The sequence below is a fragment of the Calonectris borealis genome, chromosome 15, assembly GCF_964195595.1.
Source record: "Calonectris borealis chromosome 15, bCalBor7.hap1.2, whole genome shotgun sequence".
In the NCBI taxonomy this organism is placed as follows: Eukaryota; Metazoa; Chordata; class Aves; order Procellariiformes; family Procellariidae; genus Calonectris; species Calonectris borealis.
The window spans coordinates 20108327-20130366 of NC_134326.1; the positions used below are offsets into that span (position 1 = coordinate 20108327).

Below are 22040 nucleotides of genomic sequence, written 5' to 3' on the forward strand. Positions count from 1 at the left end.
AGGTTGGCTTTTGTCAAGTATATAAGGTCTCAAGCTGTATCACACTGTGGTCCACCTGGCTCCCTTACCCTGCCTCCAGCAGTGGCCAGCTCCAGATGCTGCACAAGAGGATGCAGGAGATACGGTGGCAGGCACACAGGCAAATGTCTGTTCCCTTGATTTTTTTCCCCGCAAAGGTGTTATTCCAATACTTAGGGACTGGCTTAAGTCTTGATCTTTGCCCAGGCTGCAGCTCTGGATATACTTACCCACGTAGGACTCGGGTCTCCCTTGACTGTTGCTGATTTATGAGCATCTGTGACCTCTTCTAGCAAATCTAACACACATTTTATCAGTTTTGAGTCTGCCACTTCACCTTAATGAACACTAATTGACCATTAATTAATCAATATTACAGTTAAATTGTCTTTCATATAGTAATATATCCAAATTAATAAGAATTAAGTGCAGAGGAATGACATAGAAATCTTTAACATCTTTCCAGTGGCTCCAGCACACAATGCCTCTGAAAAATGCAGTGTAGGTGTGCAAGATGTGTCTGTACTGCCTAAACATCCCTTCTCCTGTTGTCATGATCTGGGACAAAGAGCAGGTGGAGAAGGACAGAGTATGTTCCCAGAAAGGCAGAGGACGTGGCCAAATAAGAGGCTTGGAGTATGTGCTGGAGTGGATATTGCTGTGGTTCCAGGTAAAATGTCAGGTGTAAAATATTACAGGTGGGGAACCCGAGTGTGTCACTTGACTGGAGAGGCTGAGGCACTTATAAAAATCCTATTAGGATATCTTCAATGTCCAAGTAACTTTTAAAAAAATTTCTAAATATATAAAATAACTGCAATACAGAAGACCAATCAAATAATTTTAAAATTTAACTAAGGGGGACACTCAAAGTTAAATGCCCCATTTTGTAACATGTAAGAACATGCTCCCAAGAAACCTGCGAGCCTCATTTGCAGAGGCTATTGCTGCAGCATGTAGCTTATTCAGGTTCTAATGCATTAGAGATCAGAAATTTTCCTGGTCATATATATGTGAATATATTACTGAGAATAATAATTAAATTCATCATTTTTTCACTGGAGGGTGAATGTTGACAACTGTAATTTAGAGGTTTGCCTGGTTTTTAGGTGCATTATGGTCTATACTGTTTTCATTCTTTGAGGCACTTGATTTTCACCAGTCTAGAGCAGCTCTGCCTGGTGGTCTGAATTCTCATTCCCTTCTACTGAACGTTTCCCATGTGAGTGGGAGCTGGGCAGCAGCTCCACTGGGGTAGTGCTTCAAACTGACCTCGTCCAGTGTATTTTAACCACGGCTGCTCTATTTGGGTATATTCATTTCTCCAGTCCCACTGACTGGCACGTGCAGAAGCTCACGCTGGGCAGTCAGGCCAACTCTGCAATTAATGGGTAGAGACTTACAATTCATCTTAATCTCTCTCACACATATGGCTCAATAAATACATTTGATCGCAGCTTTGATAAAGCTGCGACAGCTCCAGAGGGCTCATGAAATCAGTGTGTTCAGTCAATTTTTAACCTGCAGAAGCACCCAGCGAAAGGCGTAGATCCATTTGTTGCGAAAACAGCTGAATTGGAGAAATGAAACATCTCGCCAGGAACAAATATTGTTTGACAAGGTCAGGGGTAGCAAAATACTTTTCATGGTATTTTTCTGCCTGAGGCACCTCCCTTTTGCTGCCAACATAATATACAGGACAGATGATGGTAATAGCAGTGAGATGGGATTATTGACAGCTTTCCCCACTTCTTTCTTCTTTGCCTCTGATCACAGTCACCAGCACAGCATGGGGGAAAAAAAACCCTACATGAAGTTCCTTTGCTGCCTTTTTTGCTAAATTAACCTACTCAGGGATGGTGATTGCCCTGGAGGAGAAAGGGGATTAGCCCTTCAAAATCCTTTTGATCCTCAGAGATCTACAGGAGTCTTGAGACTCCTCCAGAGAAATTTTTCACTTGTGGTAAGTGGAGAGGTGTCCATGGGCTCCTTCCAAGGGTCTGGGAAGAGTAACTAAGGAAAGCAAACCTCCTGCACCCCTTAGGGGAAATATTAGGGGTTCACAAAGCTGGAGAGGCTGAAGACCACTCCTTCAGGAGTGGAGGTACAACCAGGTGGAGCTCTGCTGCTGTCTGAGTCTGCTTTTTCCTGCTTCCCTGGCTTAGGGCTGTGCTGCAGAGACTTGCCAGCTGCAGCTGCCCACAGAAACACTCTTTAACCTAAAGGGAGGTTCATGATTCCAGACAAGCTTTGCTGCACCACCTGTGCAGGGGCAGGTCTTTCTCCTCCCTTCTCCTTAAGATTCATGCATTTGTTTTGTCTTCATCTGCATCTGCTGGATCTTGCAGGGCAGTCTCTGTAAGTCCAAGGAATAGGAGGTCACAGCTATGCGGGAGTTGAGCACCTTTTTGCCGTAGGGAAAGGGCTAGAGCTGCTGTGGGAAGCTTGGGACAGGTTTCTTCTAAAGCTTTTTTGAACCATTTGGGTGATGTGAAGGGGACTTGACGTAGCCTGACTTCAGGAGAAAGCTAAGAGACCAGGCCAAGAGTGGTAAAATGCTCTGCGGTCTCTCCAAACCTGGCCTAATTTGAACTTGAAAGTGAGCTCAGAAGCCCTGCTGCTTACTTTTGCAACTATAACCTTCTCCCTGTGAAAGTTAAGTTCAACCAGTCACCAGCTTGAGGGCTCTTAGATCCCCATCTCTGTAGGAAATAAATACTGCCTTCCCACCGTATCAATGTGCCCTGGTCTGCAGGGGAACATCAGTGGCTGCGGACAAAGGTCTGGGAGGATTTTTTCAGCTTCCTGTTGTTATCTCAAGCCTTCATCTCTAAAATGCAAAGGCTTTTATAGACTTTGTATTCTATTAGTGTAACACTGAATGCCCTCGTTCTTCAGGTATTTATAGCAACTTCTGCAGCTCCCATAATAACTCTTCGTGGCTCAGCACCTCGCAACATGATGTCTTGTTATCCCCATTTCACAGATGTGGAAATAGGGCACACAGAAATTGAGTGATTTCTGCAGGATTTCCTATAACCCACTGCAATGCCTTGACTATAACACCACCTTCATATAAGTTTATAGCTCACATAGTGTATTGTGGACTTCTGCTATTCTCTTTGCTTAAGATTATATATTATTAAGGGGCATAAATATTGATTCAAGAATAGTGCCCTGATTTTCAGCAGTTCTGAGGATCCTCAGATGTCTCTGGACTCAATGCAGATATCCAGGACCTCTGAAAGTTAGGCTGGGTTTTAGGAGCTTAATAATGGTGGTGTACTTACTGGCAGAGCAGGGGATTAACAGGAGGTGGAGGGCTTGATTAATCTTGCAGCTACACTTGGTCTCAATCAGCAGCTGAGCTGCAGAAGAGCCAGGCTCCTGTGAACCCAGGGCAGAAGTGGGGTGCAGGCTCCCTGGGGAGCTGCCTGGGCACATGTGGGATCGTGCGATGGAGCAGCGGGGTTCTTCCCACTGGCCTGATGAGGCTGCAGGATCTCCCAGCTACCGAACACAGTGGTCTCCTTCTGTGCCTCAGTTTCCCCATCTACAAATAATGTGTGGTAATAGTTAACCACCACACCAAAGTGGCATGAAGCTGGATTATTTTCCAGTAAAATTATTTCTTGCACCCTGGACTTGATGTGCACCTGAATGTTAACGGTGCTGTTGCTGGATACAGTGCTGATTCAAATCTGAGTTATGCAAAACCTGAGGCTGTGTGATGAAAATGGTTCCTTCTGGGTGCAGATGGTCCCAGGCTCCCCAGAGCTCAGCAGTATCATCAGAATCACCAAGTCTTATTTTCAAACTTAACTCTTTTTATCCTGGCTTGCTATTAGAGTGGCCTTGCTCTAAGGTATGATCCTCTTGCTGACCTCCCCAGTAACACCAGTTCAAGTTTCAGGCCTTTGACTGAAGTGTGATGTGTTATTTGCTGTAGGGGCTGGACTATTTGCATGATGTTGTTTTGCAGGGTACTCTGGTGGTGACCTGTTATGCTGTGATGTGTGGGTTGAGTTCTTCATTATTATTCCCTAATGATGGCATAGCTTTGGGATGCATGGTGTATGCAAGCAGTAAAGGATGACAGCTGGGCAAAGGACTGGTGGTGACACAGGAATCTGTCCCTAAGCTGCCACAGCTGATGGATATACCGCTGCTGTGGGATGCTTTTATGCATTCGGAGATACTGCCCCTCCTTCGCTTCTGCGCAGCAGGCCATCGCAAAGCTTGGGCACTGCCGAAGCACCTGCTTTTTTGTGCCATCAGGAACAACTTCATTTGGCTAATGTGAACAGCTGAAATGTGTCCTGGGCTGAGCTGTGTCAGAGGTGTTTGGCCCTGGTCCCCACCCTCCCTGACAAACATCCAGAGCTGATGCTTCAGCTTTGTTGAGAGGGAGAGCTTGCCTTGTCCTGAACCACGCTGCACTTGAGATCGGATTGGAAACGCTGGGAAAATGGCTTCTCCTGATAAAACTAAAGCAATGGCAATATGGAGATAGCATTTCGTAAGGTTTTCATTAATCTTGCTCTGGGAATGTCTATTACTTCCAGCCACGGTGTCTGGTACTGCTCGGTACTGAACATACGTGTAACAAACTGTTCCTGCCCCAAAAGAGCCGGCAGTGCAAAGCCGTGCCTGCTCTGGAGACAGTTGCTTCAGCATATGTACATCAAAGGTCTGCAAAGCCTTCGGTGTCGATGTGTTACACAGATGTAATCTTGGAAAATTGGTAGGTACGAACACAGGACGTTTTAAGAAGGATTACATTTAGTGCAGTACAATAGTCCTTTATAGCCAGGGCCTTAATGTGCTGCAGTTCATGATGGTAATTAGTTGGATTAAGTTGTACCAATATAAACAAGGTAATAATGAGACAGTTACAGCAAAAGGAGTAAGCAGGGCTCGTCCTGTGCCAGCTGTAGAGGCACTGTCAGGCATTTTGGATGCATTGTGCAAAAGCCTTGGATGTTTATGGTACTGGAGAGGACGTCCGCACCCTTACGCTGCTGGTTCACAGCCGCCCTGTGAGCACCCAGCTGCTGTGGTGGCCTCGACTGAACGCTGCTAAATAGAGTGGGATGGGGAGCAGGAGCACTGCTGGTGTCTCAGCAGGCAAACTGGTACCAAAGCCCAAATAGGCGATGGCAACTACTTTTAACATGTGAGAGACGAAGGGTTCGGAGGAAAAGGTGAAGCAGTGAGGCTAGAAGTAGAAAATAAGATCAGGTTACAGCTTTGTGTTTTAATTGCATTGTTTAATTCCAGTTTCTAATGCTGTAAGAGTAGACATCAAATAGAGTGCTAAAATTATTCGAAACCAAGCTACAAGTCTCAACATCAGAATGCCTATTACACTTATCTGTGACCTTCTTAACATTAAAACCACCATATTATTATTATTTTACATCTTCAGATTATTATTAGGCTTCTCAACTCTGCTGCAGCTTGATTTATAGAAACTGCTTAGTCACTGGCAGTAGTGCTGTGCTGGGAGGGAAGAGATGCTCGCTGGTGTTTCAGCACAGGCTCCTGCCAAGAAGCAGCCGCTGCCCTTGACAGATCATTGAAAACTGGTGCGCGTTTCCCTCTCACGTCTAACTTCTGGAACTATTGCAAACCAAACCAACCTCCTTCCCCATGAAAAGCTAAGGGTGAAAAAATTCAAGGCTCAATTAATGCATGCCCTCCAATCAGTCGGGGCAGATTTATTGTGCTTTGCATGAAAAGCAATCTTCTGGTTTGCCATGTGCTTTGCCGGGAGCATTGCCCTAGATTTTGGGGAGGTTGTGCTCCTGTGAAATTGGGATTCAGGCTTCAGAAGAAGCAGTTTGAAGGAACAGAAGTAGTCAGTGATGTGGGAAGGAGCCTGCTGTGCAGCCACGTTGGGATGGGAGGGAGGTGAGGGCTTGGCATGATCCAGGCACTGGGGCACTGAAGAGCACTTTCAAAATTAAATGCAGGGGGAGAGTGCCTGCTGCTTAATCACATTAATAATCGTGATGGTTTCTGTGACCCCGCTCATAGGAGCAAATGCTCTGAGCAGAAGTTGCAGGACAGGCCCTTACAAGAAGGGTGTTTTTTCTTGAGTTGTACATGCACCAGGGCATAGTAAATGCTAATCATTTACAACTGTCTGAACAAACCAATTACAAACCTGTTTCTTTTGGTTATTTGCTGAGTAATGACTCTGCTAAGCTCTTTATAAAGCATATACAGAAATCGCAAACCTCAGCCCTGTGCCACGTATGCCCTGAACAGGTATGGAGCGATGCCTTGTCCACTGCCTCTTCAGTCAAACTGCATTATTCCCAGTGCTGCTGCGGGGCTTGTGCTCCAGGCAGCTCTGCAGGTCTGTGTAGCTGCAGTCCAGAGCCCTTCGAAGCCTGCAACAGGAAAAACTTTAAAAAAAAAAAAGGTATTGAACACTTCCATCCCAACTTCTTTTGTGGACAGGTTTAAGAATCAGCTAACGAAGTGTGCCTGTTTGCAATGTGCTGGTATCCTGGAGATTTAAATGGGATAGTTCAAAGAACACACATTGGTTAAGTAGCTTAGTCTTTAATTTTATTCACGTTGGAGTAAGCCATTGCCAGATATTTTCAGGGCACTAACAGGAGAAGAACAATGGTTCTATTTGGCAGAGTCCAGTGGATGAAGTGTATCAAAGGTATAAAGTCCTAAACTACTGAAAATAGTTGAAAATAATGGATTAGTTCTTCTCTCCTGACTCAATGCCTTTATTCTTTTTGACATTTTTTTTTTATTGCCTTTGATCCTATAATGTGTCGTGGTACTCAGTGTGAAAGGTCTGTAATAGCGTTTCATTGCTGTGAAGTCGCCAGATAACCATATTCATCCTCTGGTCTGACACAGTTACAAATGTTTAGAATATAGCCAGAAATGGGCTGACGTTGATAGAATAGGTTAAAACAAGAGATGGAAAGAGCATTAAAAACATGTACTGAGGAATCACACACCCAGGAAACAATGTTTTATATATCTATGGGAAATCAGAAATGGCATGTGATAATCCAGTGATGTTTTGATGGGATAGCTGGTGCCACAGCAGCACACTTCTACCCTTCTGTTCAAATAGTGGCACTTGCTTACAGATGCAATGCTGGAGTCAGTATTTTCAGGAACTTTGCAACTTAGCCTCAGACCATACCTGGCACTTCCTGGTCTTTAAAATAGCAAGGCTCAGTCCCTGTGGTCCTGTAACGGTGCAGGGCTGCGAGCACGCTGCAGTAGCAGATCTGAGCTGGGGCTTTGGAGATGGGACCCGCCGCCTGGTTCAGCTTAGTTTGCGGTGTTAGAGCAGGTTGGAGGAGGAGGTGCCACCTCCCTTAAAGCCTCTCTGCCCACTTTTGAGTTTGCCAGCTCATTCAGATGCCTGGGTGCTGCTACAGAGCAGAGAAGCCTGTTCCCAGAGACTTGACTTGGTTTCCTCTCTTAGCAGGGACATCTGAGGACCATATTCCAAGTAGAGACATTAAGGCTTGGCATAATAATAAACCTATTGACTTAGGGTATTTGGGGGCATAAATTCAATAAATTTGCGGTTTACTGAGCATAGTGTTGGCCACATCCCTTTTGCTAAAAGAGCTCTTCTGAAGCAACCAGGGCCCTAAATGCAGCAAAAGGGAGAATGTATTAAAAAAATAGTGCTGGCTTGACAATATCGCACAGTCCCGTCCCGGTCTGTATCCAGTTCTCAACTATTCTCTGCCTTCAGTCCAATAGTAAAGTCGTATTTATTTACTTGGCTCTGCTGTGTTAATGAAAAAGCCACTTAACAAAACAAATAGAAGGAAGGACATTTGCAACCAATTATGGTATTGCTGATCAGTCAAATTGCGCTGGAAATTACATGTTGAAGTTCAGCCCAGGCAGCTGATCAATTACCTGGTAGCTTGGCACCGGCGCGCGCTATCAACTTAATAAATCAATGTAATTTCAGTTGATATGCCAGAATATATATGTGTAGTCAATATGACATCAATATTGTATAACGATGGTTAAAACCAATTGGCCAAACGCCGTGCTCTCTTATCTGCTGTGCAACCCCACTGGAGCCCGACGACACTCTGGCAGGCGGGGTGGAATCTGGCTAGCTATTCTTTAAATATACCCCTGGGCATCATTTAAAATCGTGTTTTTAAAGCCTTTCTTTTTTGCAACCACAAGGGAAGTTAGCACTCCAGCATATAATTCAGGGTTGACCAAATTGCCAGCTAGCTATCTGCTTCTAGGAGAAGACTCGCTGTGTGCTCCGGCTCCTGGAGAGGGTTGTAGAAAATAGGCGCTTTCTCTTCGGTGGCAGATGCACATCTTGGCTGGTTTATGTGCAGCTTCCTCTTCTTAATTAGCTCTGACATTTTAGCTATCATAATATGGTTTTGGTTTAGAAGTGAAGGCTGAAAGCATTGGTTTTTGCTGAAAACAAAGTTTGCTTTAAGTATAGGGAAACCGGGACGCTTCTAACTCCGAAAGCTTTGTGATGGGCTGGAGCACAGAAATGCAGGAGCTTCTGGAAGTGCTGGTGGTCACTTGCTCCCACACACGGTATCACCAGTTTCAGTGCTCTGTGCTCTCTTATTTCACTCTTGTCCAATTAGTCTGATCTCTCTTCGCCCTCCCGTTCTGTGCCAGTGACAACTGCAGTTCAGTGGTGGTTCCCAGCCCTGCCGTACCTCTCCTCCAGGGAATGTGCTGTTATCAGTTCGTATTTTGGGAGCAGGTACAGGGAATTGAGCCACGGTTGTGCTAGCTGCTTTGCAAAAGCAGGAAAAAAAGGCAATCCCTGCCCTGAGGGTCTTATGTTCTGCAGGCACTAATAACCATGGGGATACAGCATACAAGAATATCCATATATAAGGCAAGGACCCTTCTTTGGTAATTACCAATGTAATTTCGTTTGGCTGATGCTTAGCTGAGAGCGGAGGTAGGGAGCAAGGAAAGGAGGAAAGAAAATCTTAGTTCATCAGTTGCCCAGCCATAGCCAAGGTTGTGTTTGGTAGGTTTTTTGGCAGAAGTGAGTTGTAAGGATAGTTTTGAAGGAGGAGAAAGGAGTGGCTGTTCAGATTTTATCGGGAAGGTTTTCCCAGGCTTAAAAGAAAGCTGGGGAGAAAACGAGTCTGTGCTTAGGGAAGAAGCTGACAGACGGATTATAGAGGCTGGCGGGGCAAAGGTTATGGGCTGGCCGTATGGTAGGTGGGTTATTGGTTCAGTGAGGTAAAAGGAGATGTGGAAGGGTAATAGGAATAAAGAGGAGAAGGCAAGAAGCTTGTAAATTATGTAAACGAAGGACCTGTGTTATTGTGGAATGAATTGATGTGGTCTTGAGGGCAGCTGCTAACACTGAAGATTACAATAACTGATGTAAGGGGAGGGAGGCTTGGAGGAGAATTTTTTTTTTAAGAAAAAGGCTTTAGAGATGTTAAAAAGAAAAAGAGCAAGCTTGAGACATGATTCCAAAGAAATCCAGGCTGTGCATGTGGTGGATGAGACTGTGGGCCTAAGTGAGTGGGAGGATTGGGGGTATCACCTGGGTGAGAAGGGGGGGAAAGAGGGAGGATGGCAGCAGACTGCCTACACCTGGCTTACTGGTGGAAAGCGGGGGTCTGAGCTGTTCTGTAGAACTGTTGCAGTCTTTTTGAGTTATTTGAGTATTTATCCAATTTATTCTTTGATTAATGGATCTTTATTTTTATATCATTACTGATTCTGGTGGCCTACCCAGTGTCACAAAATGTAGGTGACTGCGGGTGGTATCCTGGCTATTCAGTCAGCCTCATTCTTCATCTGGCACCAGCTACACCCAAAGAAAGTTTCTTTTGCTATTTCCAGAAGTTCATAGAAAAATACTCTGAGAAAATTTTGTCTTGTGGTGGTTTATCCTTTCTAACTCTGGCTATCACTCAAATCAAAAATGGCAGTGGTCTGTGGAAAAAAGTATAATAATTAAAAAATAGATGCTTACTTGTATTTTTCCAAACCACCAGACCAGTTTACCCATTCCTGAGAGAAGACGCAATCAAGTAACATTTCCCTTAACATCAGAATGCAGAATAATGCCTAGATGAGTCTTTCAAAGAAGATATTTTATATTTGTCCCATCAAATGCAGAAGACAATCAGCTATTTCTTTTTCCTACCCGAAATATTTACATCTAGAAATGTTAATAAGTAGATTTGTTTTCCTTCCTTCATTTGCCTGGTTGGAAAAAAATTCTTTTTTCTATTGATTTTTTGGTTTGTTCATGTTGGAGTGTAAAAACAGGATGTAGAACAGTTGGATATGGGTGGGGGATTTGTATCAGTTAGACTCATATCCCAGTATGGTAGGATGGAAAGAAGGTGTGAAATCCTGGATCCAGAGACATCGGTAGCAATAATTCCTTTAGTTTTCATTTTCTTTTAGATATGAATAGTAGAATAATTCATACTCTTTCAAGAGCAAACACTGATTTCTCCAAAATAAGTGACTTTATTGTGATCCTTTTCAAATTGGAAGCCATCTTACTCTATTTTAGTTCTCAACCACACCAGCAACAACTGCATTTCTATCTGGAGAAACCCTCGTCACAACCTTTGCTTGTGTTTCCGTGAGGAGTTCCGAACTGCGGACGGGGTGGGATCGCGAGGAGCCGTGCTGCTAGTGTCACTCTGCTGGGGAGGGTCTCCGGGAGGTGACACTCGGGATCACGTCTGGCCTCACGTGGCCCAGCTGATGCCTGCCGGGGAGGCAGCAGGTCTGTGTGCTCCAGGCATCTCCTGCTGACAGCTCTCTCCAAGGCAGCTGTGCAGCCCAGAGCTCTCCCAAGGCCTTGCAGAAGTCTCTGTGGACGTACACTATGTGCTGTGACAGCTGTTATTTCCACTCCACAGCTGGCAGTGGAGTGATGATGATGAAGGTGAAGTGATGCAGCCTCAGACTCTGGTACCCACCAGCTCCTGATGCTATAACGGGGCAAGTCAACTTCAGATCTGCAAGAAGACTATCTGCTGAGAAATATGGCCCTGAACGAGCCCTGCAGCTGGTCTTTACTTTGGGCTCAGATGACACACAAGGATGGGCATCTCCAGCAGCCCTGGATTCACAGACTCCTCGCCCTGCTATCCCAGTGATGATAGCGCATTTGCATAAGAAGCAACTGGGTGAGTAATACCTGCCTCTGCAGACATCAAATGCTGCAAGTATTTTGTGGTAAACCTGTTGCTGCTCTGGGCAGGGAGGATGCACTTTACTCCGAAAGCAAAGGATGAAAGCCTTTGTGGCAACGGCTGTGCTTTGAAAGCGACTGAGCCCAATCGTCTGCACAAGCAACTGTTTTATTATCAGAATAACTGATCTCCCAAAGCACTTAACGCCACTGCCTGCACGAAACAGAGCCAGCGCACACTGCAGCCTTGCAGCCTTTTGCTAGTGCTGCTGAGGATCTGGATTTTGCTCCAGCAATATATTGCTGTTAATTGCAATAAAATAGTGGATTTAGGGGATTCACCTGTTTAGGTTGCTTGTTCAAGTGGGCTCAGGTTGGTATGCAGTGAAAATAACCACCATTAGACGGCTAGTCTGTATCTACGTGACCTGAAATGGCTGTATTTGCCCAATTCCTAAGCTACAGGTGTTGCAGTGACACAGACCTGTGGTTGTCATCGCAGAACTGAGCCTAAGAATAAACTAGATTTGCATCTTGAATATCAGTTTGTAGGTAAGATCACTACTTCAGAGCCAGGCGGTGGATACAGCTGTGCACAGACTGTGAACCTGGGTGCTGGTCCTGACTTTGGCCTTGGCCACTTTTATCACTGGAGCAAAATTTTGTGTGCTTCTGTTTTCTTACATGGAGATAAGGATACTGGTCCCTGGATTAAAAGTGTTATTAAGGAGCCACATTATAATTATAATTTTACACCTGAACCGTGTGCAGAAGCTGGCAGTGCTGCTCTGAGCTTCCTCAAGGAGTGTGTGCATTTGGAAAATGGAAGAAGAAACCGTACAGGAGGATTTTCTCATATATAAGCTGAGGAAACGGATTATCTGTGAAACAGCCAACAGTTTTTATTTACTGTGAAAATCTGTATCTTGCTCTCAATTTCCCATCAAGATAAAATGCAGGCATTTGGTTAAAATGGTAACTTAATGCTCCAGAGGTTTAATTACAACCACTTTATAATCAGAATCAGCACAGAGTGCAGTCTGCAGCTCCCAACTTCAACAAGAAATGCAGCTCCCCACAAAGCGGTCAATAAAAGGAAGATATATAGCATGAGCTCAGATTTTGTGGTCCTTCCCATAGCTGAACTTGCAAATCTGCTATTGCTAATAGTTTTCTTTGAAACCCCAGGTTCTCCCTTAGCTATTATCAAACTCCATAGCTCCTTATTACTACGTTTTAACTTTCTCTGTGTATAATATCTATATACATATACATGGTACTGAATTAAGGGAGTTCGCAGTGCTGGAAACTACATTTTTTCCTATATCAATAGACAGCACTGGTCTGAACTAGTCTCAATAGCGGCAATTATTGAAACTTTATAAGGGCCTTGGTTGGAAAAAGTGTCAAGAAGGCAGATACATTTTCTGGACTGTGGCTGATGTGATCTCCGGCATGGGCCTCCGCTCCGTGGGACGCACGATCGATGCTCCTCCATTGCAGTTCCTGGTGCTTTTCTTCTTTAAAGACTTCAGGACTTGCAGATCAGACGTAAGGCCAGCCTGGGTCCTTGGTACTGTTTTCCCTCTGTAAGTTAACATTTCTTTTCTCCAGTGCATTTTTCCAGTGCGTTTTCTGAACAAGGTCGTTTGGCTGTGCCAACTGTTGTCGATCCCTGTGAAAATTGCACATGCTCTATATTTTACCCATTACTTTGCAAGTCCGGATTTTAGTGAGCGAAGCCTTTACCCGTATTGCAGCCACGCTCCTGCCTGGCACTAAGGTGGCTATATCCAAGCAGATCTGGCCAGCACAGGTACCGCTAGCAATGCAGCTGCAGTCTTCTGCCTTCTGCTGGGCGTCAAGCTCTGGCTTTATGTCATGGGATGCTCCCGAGCTGGAGCTGTTTCTGCAGAAGTTGCTCTCAAAAAAAACTTAATGCTAGAGTTTCTGCTCTCTCTAAGCAAGGGTTAATTCTTCTCGTCATCACCAGCCCCCTATAAAAAGCAGCACGTATTGCATCCTGCCCTTACTGACTTGTGGAAATAAGAGATACCCTATTAACAATCCTTGTCCAAACAAAGCGTTGGCCCGGTTAGTGCCAGCACTTTCCATCCAGCACTAGTATTTGTTTTTCCATGCTCTTAATCTTATAAATTGAATCGAGTCTGATAAAAGTGACTTCCTGAATATTGCATAACAGTTTGTGTCTGTCAGGATGGAAGACAAACAAACCTGACCTTGAACTTGGAAAGTTTCCTCCCAGCAGGTAGGAGCTTCCAAAAGTCTGCGCTGATCTGGGAAATGCCGGAGGGGGCTCCTGGTCTCCTTGCTGCCCTGGGACAGCAGCGAGGCTTCCCTGGCAGCCACCCTCTCCCCCAAAAAAAGCTTTGGAAAATGCTTTGGATCTTCCTCTGGGGACTGGAGAATCCCCCGGAAAGGGCTGCAGCAGGAAGACAGCAGCATGTTCTTGCTCCAAAAAGGAGGCAGAGGTGAAATCCTGTCCATATCTGGCATAGTTTAGCCTCCAGGGATTAATTAAAGGCTTTTTCAGTTTTTCTTTCTAACCTCACAACATTCATCTCCACCTCACTGAATAGGGAAAAGGGAGAGGCATTTACTCTGGTGAATCGCCAGGCTGTTTCAATTTTCAGTTTTACATTGTAGTAATATTTTTTTCCTAAGGGAATACCACAGGAAGGGCAAACTTTGGCTTCTCGTGTTGGAGCATTATGTCATTAACGCGAGCTGGAAAACTGAGTGGCGGGCAAAACAAACGTTCCCTAAACTTAGCAATCCCCCTTTCCTTGGTGCTTCTGTCCCCAATTCCTTGCCCATGGGTAAGGCAGGTGAAGGTGTCGGCAGAGCCGGCACAGGATGGGGGACCGGGGACCGGGAGCCTGTGCGTGGCGATGCTACAGGAGCAGAGAGGTGTCCTGCATCCTCTGAGCTGCTGGCAGTGCCGGGACCGGAGCTCTGGGGCAGCAAAATCCTTTCTTCTGCAACTCAGGCTTATGGTGATGGATGCAATGGGGGGGAAAGGAGCCACTCAGCTCTCTGGGGCTCCATGTGAAACACACGTGGGGTCTTTCACACAGGTTTCCCAGTGCCAGAAAAGCACATGTGGAGGCTCTGGTTTTTGGGCAGCATCCTGAAGAAGCACCACAGCTCCTGGCTCGCCCTGCCCCGAGTGCGTGGTGCCGTGTCCATCGGGCCCCCCAGACCCTCCGGCTGTGCCCTGGCTGCAGCGTTTTTCTGACCCCATTACCTATTCCAGTTTGGATTTCAGCTGCTTAGACTTGATTATTTTAAACCCCCTCTATCTGATTATCAGCAGCCCAGCCAGGCCAGATATGAAGCTTCCTGGGGGATCCCCAGCAGCATTGCAGAAGGATAACTTGCCTCTCATTTATGCTTCTGGAGGGGGTTGGTCAGCAGAGAGTGGGGGGAGAGTTATGGGGACAGTACAAGACTGGGGGAAGGCAGCTCCCCCTGCACCCCCGTTTGCTGCAGCCTCACAAATCTAAGAAACTTTGCTGTGTGATTGATTACCTTGCTGCTGCAGGTGTGCGGGGAGATGTGTGCTGGCAGGCACCCACCACCCCCAGGAGGTATCGGTGACGGGCACCACGGCACACACTAACCCACATTGGCACGGGAGGATGCTTCTGGAAGCACCCGGCTGGTGCCGAGCAGCGCAGCAACACGCTGGCATGGCAGGGTGCAGCAGATTGGTACCGAAGCCGGGCAGCCCTGTGCAACCTTCCCGGAGCTGCCTTGCTCTTGCTTTTCGGTTTTTCTATTGTTATCCTAAAGCTGTCCTCCTTCTCCTCCCCCCAGCAGGATGAAGAAGCCTCCAGCTGGCCTAGGAGGCTTATCAGCTCTGTCTGGCTGGGTGTTAACAGTCTATTTGCATAAGTACCTGTCCCCGTCATATGTCGCTTGCCTTTGTGACTCACTGTATTTGTTTATTTTTCCTCCAGCAGCCAGGCTTGGCGTGCCGCTCCCTGAGGTATGCCAGGGCAGATGCCACCACCCGCGGGCAGCGTGCGATGCCGTGCATGCCCCAGCCAGGGTGCACACCCTCCCTGGCTCACCCGCTCCTTCTGCCCTGCGGGACCAGCTTGGAAATTAAATGTGTAACTCAGAGTCCTGTTTTCTCCTGGCTGTCAAGATAAAATTAAACTGAACCCCCCCTTTCACACCTCGGCAGCTGTCCCTGTGCGGTGGCTGGGGAGAGCCAGGCTTCCCCTGGGACCGCAGTCCCAGCTTGTATTGCAGGGAAGGGTGATGCATCTGGGTCGATGTCTGCGTGATGGGTAACGCGCTGTCTCCTCCCTGCTGTTAGGTGGGCATGAGTTGAGATCCTTACAGCCCTTTCTGAACTCGGGTCTCTGCTCCGAAGGCAGAGGCGGTGTAGCCTGCCGGACTGACTGTTCTGGAATTGCTGTGCTAAAGCAAGCTTTGCTACAGCTCTGCTCCGAGTGTTGGTCATGACCGTGGAGTCACCTCCTCAGGTAGGAGCTAAGCGGTCTTGTTTCTGCTCATTAGCTCTGAAAGGTTTTCCCATCCATAATAAGAAAGTCATTAATGTTAAACTTCCGCTGCCAGGTACGATTGATTTGAAGATTATAACCACTATAAAGGGGGTATGCGTTGCATATACAATGTGTTAAAAGTCCTGGCATGCAAGAATTGTTGCTTCGATGGTTGTCTGTCATCTGTGGAGCTCACCAGAAAATGGCTCAGATGGCTGTGGGGCTGCTCAGCAGCCCGGCAGTACTAGTTAAGAGTGGCCTATTTTCAAAGGGCGAAGGTAGATTCAAATAAATAGCTGGTACATCCTCTGCGGAGGGGCTGTAATCCTACCCTAAGAGATGACGGCCCCTCTCTCGTTGCTGTGTTATTTTACAAATATGGTGTACAGCCTCGAGGTCCTCTGTGCTCGCAGGAGGGCAACGCTCAGTGGGGGATCCCCTCTGCAAGGAGCTACCAGTAGTGAAGTATTTTCTTCTGAATGTGGCCAGAAACTTGTCCTGCTGGTGTGTTATACTTCCCCTCCATGGCTGATGAGCCAGTGAATCAGCAGCCCATTCATCCATCCAGCCACTTCTTGTATGTAAAAGTTATTTTAGACACATTTCTGGCATTCATCATATCATTCATCATATAAAGTGCTTTTGACAACATATCAGTTGAGCCGTGCCAGGCGCGCGTTGCTCCTCTGACTGGGAGAGTGGATGGAGGACATTGGGTGAGAAGAATGAGGGATTCGGCTCAGCTCAGCACATCCAGTCTTGGTTTTGACTCCGTTGCCCGGGGTGTGATGTTATGGGGCAGAGTGAAGCGTGCTCTGCACTGGAGAGAGATGAGCGAGCGTGGAAAGGCAGATAACCAGCAATTTGGTATAAATATGATTGCTGAAGAGAATCAGTGGACTGGATTGTCCAACGAAAAATGCAGCGGGTAGCAGAGGGAGAAAATAGAGGGAGGAAGAAGCAGACAAGAGACCATAGGAGCCATCCAAGAAGTGGCTAAAGGAGGAGCAGAACCATGAAAGGATGAATTCACGAAGCCAGGAGAGGGCTGCAGGAATCTTGTTCCTTCCTTTAGAAGAACAGTGCCCAAGCTTTCAGCTAGGGCTGCTCTTGGAGGCAGGTGAGGGTGGTGAACTCACTCTGGCTTCCACAGTTAATCAGAAAAGTGTCTGATTTGTGACCGAAATTCAAATGCCCTCATTTTCCCATGCTGCCATGGATGACTGCATGCCCATGGATGGCAGTGTGGCCATTCTGGCTTTATAGACATAACAAAATAAATGTTATGGCTGCAGCTTTCTTGAATTTATGGCAGACTCTGCTCCTAACTACATAGCCTAAAAATGATTTCAAAATTACAAATTCCATAAAATGTGGATTATCTGGCTATGTCAAACCCAGACTGACTGAAATGAAATTAGCGGCATTACTCCGCAGGTGTTCGTGCAGCGGGTGCTCCTCCGCTCCTCCCCTGCACGCTGTGCTGAGCATCGCACCTCCAGCAATCGCACTTCAGCAGCAATGGAGAAGGCAGTTCCTGTGGTGGGTCCCGGTCGTGTTGGAGCGGTGTTTTCCAGTCTCGGCAATGGACCTGTGGTGCAAAAAGCACATGGGATGGGACCCAGCTGCCTACGTGGCCAGTGGCTTGCTCAGCAAAGCACTCTGTTGATCTGCGTGAATGGCAGCATGAGCCTCATTTGAGGCCCATTCTAACAGGAGACAAAAAGACTAGATCAATATCCTCAAATTTCAGAGGAGCAGAAGGCGGAGATCTTGGATCCAGAATCTTATTTACTGTCCCTCTCTCATAGCCCTTTGTACCTTATGCTAATAAATAGTGCTGCACATACACAACTTGATCCAGATCCTGAAGAAATCGATAGGAACTGCCAGGTGCTCCATCCTCTGAAAATCAGATCATGCATTTATGTGACTAAATGTGGCTTTAAGAGCCAGCTTCCAGGCACCCTTTTTAAAAGCTGGTATTCAAGCATATTGTATTGGGTCCTGGCTATAATCAGACCTGATGAATTTTCTTGAAATAGATATTGTGTGAAGTATCTCAAGAAATGCCTCACTTTCCATCTTTATCTCTTTTCCTCAAATGCATTAGCAGCCGATTTGTCCTTCTGGCTACTCTTAGGTCTTTCAGAACCGTTGTCACCAGTCCTGCATCTCACGTGCCTCCCTCTCTCCTTGCTGCATCCAGGCTAAGTTCGCTGCTTGGGAATATTGCTCAGGTGATGGGGTGTCTGTGTCAGCCCCCCAATGGTTAAAACCAACTCTGTAAGCAAACCCTCATCATTTTATTTATGACTTTTGGATGAGATAATGGTTTTCCACTTTGAAAAGAAAGCTCTCTACTTCAACATTTATTTTCTATAAATGCCTTGGCATTTATATTGCAACAGGAGACTATTCAGTGACATTATCTGATAAATATCATGTTATACAGCTGCAATTTACAATGCATATATTTTTAACAGTGCTTCTAAGCTAAATTAAATGCTTCTAAAATACGGTACTTACGGAAAACAAATGTCTGTTCTAGCAATTTTGTTTTTCAGGGTACACTATTTTTTTTAAATCAGATACCATCTTTATCCTGTCAGGCAGTAAATTATGCACTTGCACTTTCATAAACTCTCCCCTTGGGAACTTAGTCAATGAAATGGAAATGTCTTTTTCACACCCTCCAACTCCAGAGAAATACAGGGAAATAGCCAACTCGGTTATAAACTGAACGTCTAGAGGGAATCCGTACGAAATGTGGATTAATGCAGTCTTGATGCGTGTATTGTTTAGCATATGTACCGTTCACTCAAATGGCGCATTGAATTGTGACTCAGATCTTTAATGTCTCTTTTTTTTTTTTTAATTGGGAGAGTAATTGTGTGTTCTGTGGTGGGATCTGCAGGTAAGACACCCGCTGGCACCTGGCTGATAACCTCCCTCCCAAGCCAGGGCAGCTGGAGGAGGAGGAAAGCTCTGCTGGCCTCCTCAGGGGAGTAAAACACGACCGCTTTGACACCTAGACGGATCCTTCCCCCGGTTGCAGGGTGGGAATGGGCAGGACAAGGGCTTGCAATGGCACGTCCTGCCTTTGGGATAGCCCTTCACCAGGGAGAGAAGAGGTACGTAGGCAGTTGGACTAGCTGATCCTTGCAGGTCCCTTCCAACTGAATTATTCTAAATGTTCCAAATCTACTATTTTCATTGTCCATCACCCAGAACTACAGACTTTGCCCATAGAAGTCAAACATCTTCACGCTGAAACTCGGAGTGGTCTGAGGAGCCGTGTTATGCCATCACCGCATGGAACATGGAAAGTTTGAAATGCCAACAGGCAGGGAGCAAAGGAATGAAAGTGGGGAAGTGTGTTGCAGGGGAGTCTGCTGTGATGCCCAAGGACCTGTCCAAAGCATGAGGAGCTACAACAGGTCTCCTGTCGCAGGAGCAGCACTGAAGCGGTTCAGCTGACCACTGACGGTCCTTATTTCCCCAAATCTACCCTTGAAGGCCCTTTGAAAGCCCCAGTTCTTGCAGTCTGGGGACTGGATGAAACATGTGCCACATTAGATGTGCTTTGTAATAGAAATGAACTTAGAGAAACCAGAGAAACCGACAACAACAAAAAAGGAATCTTGAAATTTGGCAGAAAAAATTCAGTGCACAAAACCTACAAGAACGTGAGCATCTTTGCACAAAACCACTTACGGATGCATTCCTTAAAGGTAATCCCTTCAGACAGAGAGAGGCTGCCATTTCTTTGAAAGATATTAAAGCAGCTGTTGCTAGAACATAGAGAATTTTCGAGCTATCCATCAAGAGATGGATGTTTGTAATGCTATATCTATTTTTTTTTGTTGTTTACAGTTTATTTTGATACCAAATTTCTAGCTACTGAAGGTAATTGAGACTGCAAACAAAATCTCACTATCCACTGATCTGCCAAATCAAATTTTCTTCTCCTGTAAATATAGTATTTTTCCTTAGCTTCAGAGAGGGAAAGAATTATGCAGAATGAATGAGAAAGAAAAGGGATTAGTTTATATAATGACCATAGCAGCCATCTCTCCCTTGATCTTTCTGTAGTAGTTCATTCTCGAAGATGGGAGTGATTATTATTGTAATTTAGAACAGAGCTTGTTCTCTTTCCTTCTACTGCATCTGCTTACTACTTTCCAAATTAACACATATTTTAATAAAAACTAAATATCCTGATTATAGCTGGGATATTGGACAACCCTGTCTGGGATACAGATGCAGCAAGATTTTCATCATCTTTGCGCTCCCCTCCTGGAATGGCTGCGTAGAGCTCTGGTCCTTGATAGAAATTAAAGTAGCCATGAGGCTATTTTGACGACTTCTGGCTACCAGAGGTCTCAGAAGAGGCTATCTAAGGCAGTAAATTAGCAGCCACGTGCCTCCTGCACTGTTTCCATGTTGTGTGGTGTTTCTGAGGATCTCCACGAGCTCTCTGTCATCAGAGCATCTCCCTGCCCTGTGGGGTCCTCCAGCACCCAGCTTCAGGGCCGGGTGGGTATCGCTGCGGGAGCAGGCTGAGGGAGCTGAGCTTTCCACGTGGTTTCTCACTAGCTAACATTACTAAATAGATTGTTTCTAAGGGTCTTCAAAATGACATTGAATTTTCATTGCGTTTGGGGAATACTTGCACTCCCTTAACCCTGTTCTATCCGTGTGTCTGGTGCTAATGTACTACAGTAATCAAATTTGATGCCAAAAAGGCCGCTGGATTTTCCTCTTCCTCTCCCGTCAGATCTGTCTGCACCAAGATTTTCACTGGTTTCAAGTCCGGTTGAGAAGTTTTATTAAACCGAAGTGTTGGGAGATGAACTATTTTGTATGCTTGTTCTCCTGAAGGTGTTTTAACAGTTTCGTAATCATAGCTCTATGGTGAGCCAATTCACCCCTAAAATCAACGTATTGGCACCTAGTCATGACAGCTCCCCCAAAGCACGGCAGCAGCCCTGAGGCACGGGCAGTGGTAGCAGTAGCTCTGCGGCACTTTGGGAGACTCATGTTTAGCGACGGGATTTAACTCCACAGAACTTGCACGAAGCTCCTGCAGACTCCGTCCTTCACTTAAAAATGTCTGTTAATTCTACTTACTTGCTCACCATCGAAAGGTTGCCTATATTTTTCTTTTAGGTATGCAAAAATAAGAACCGGTGAATGAAGATGAAAGGAAAATGTTGCTGGTTTCTTCCCTGGAGATTGTATTTCTTACTTGTTGCATAACTGCTTATTTTAGCATCAATCAGCCGAGCCTTTGTTGTGTAGACAATTCTGTCCTTTTAGAGGATTTGTGCAGTATTATTTCTTCCAAAATGCTTTTTTTGTTTTTATTATTAGATTTATTTCTTCTCTTAGCAAATGCCAGCTGACAACACCCTGTCAGAGCTCTTCATAAGTATTACATAAATGTCATACTATGTAAACTGAGTATCATATATATCATATACATGACCTTTCTGTAGAACCATCCATCAGGTGTTATCTCTGTGTATTTTATATGTATACGTTACGTATATGCATTTGTATGCAAGTTTTGTATAAGCGTGCATATACGGTAGCCAAAAATCTGTTAAGCATGCGATCGCTATTGCCCAGGAAAGTACTCATAAGGCAGAAATGTCCGAATTCTTGTGGCCAGTGCAACTTAATCTACGCCCTTTTGTTGAAGCAGACCAAGATTTTAATTGCATGTTCAGGTACCCTTTTTCTTCTGCATCGCTATGGCGTGCAGTGCATGAGATGGTCAGCGAGGGGCTCAGCAATGCTGGCTTGTTCCTATTGTTCAGCACATGATCCTAGGCCTTAGCTCAGCACATTATTCACATATCTGACCACTTTTGGATTTTGCAGCAATAGAAAATACAGCTCCAATATTCCTGTGTGCAGTTTTCAAAGCAGAACGAGGTGCTCATCTTCTGGATAGCAAAAATGCATTCAGGTTGAGTCTAAGGATGCTTCAGACCTGCTGCGCACAACCCATCTGCACCGAGGAACTGATGTGCGTGCCTGGATTTTGACGTGCTGTGACCTCCTTTAGAGGTATTGTCCAGAAATCCTGGAGAAATGGCCAGAAGGGTCATAAGGCTGTAGTGTGCTGTACAGGACCAGAGCAGGGACGTTGGCAGGTTCCTCTGAAGACAGAATTATTAATTTCCTCCTGGCTTTTTCTACGGTACTTTCCACTACGCTGCATCAGTGCTTCAGCACCTTCATTAATCCTCCCCAAACACCCGTTATGAAGATGGATCAGGGTGACACATGGATGG

General features: G+C 45.7%; 1 long non-coding RNA gene across 1 annotated transcript in view; it reads left to right on the forward strand.

Moving 5' to 3' along the window:
• The window catches only part of LOC142088833 (uncharacterized), a 45822-nt gene extending 24364 nt beyond the window's left edge, over positions 1–21458 (forward strand). The window contains exons 4-5 of the long non-coding RNA XR_012676028.1: positions 10568–15714; positions 17879–21458. This is a non-coding gene — a long non-coding RNA (uncharacterized LOC142088833). The remainder of the gene's footprint in view (positions 1–10567; positions 15715–17878) is intronic.
• The last annotated feature ends 582 nt before the right edge of the window (positions 21459–22040 follow it).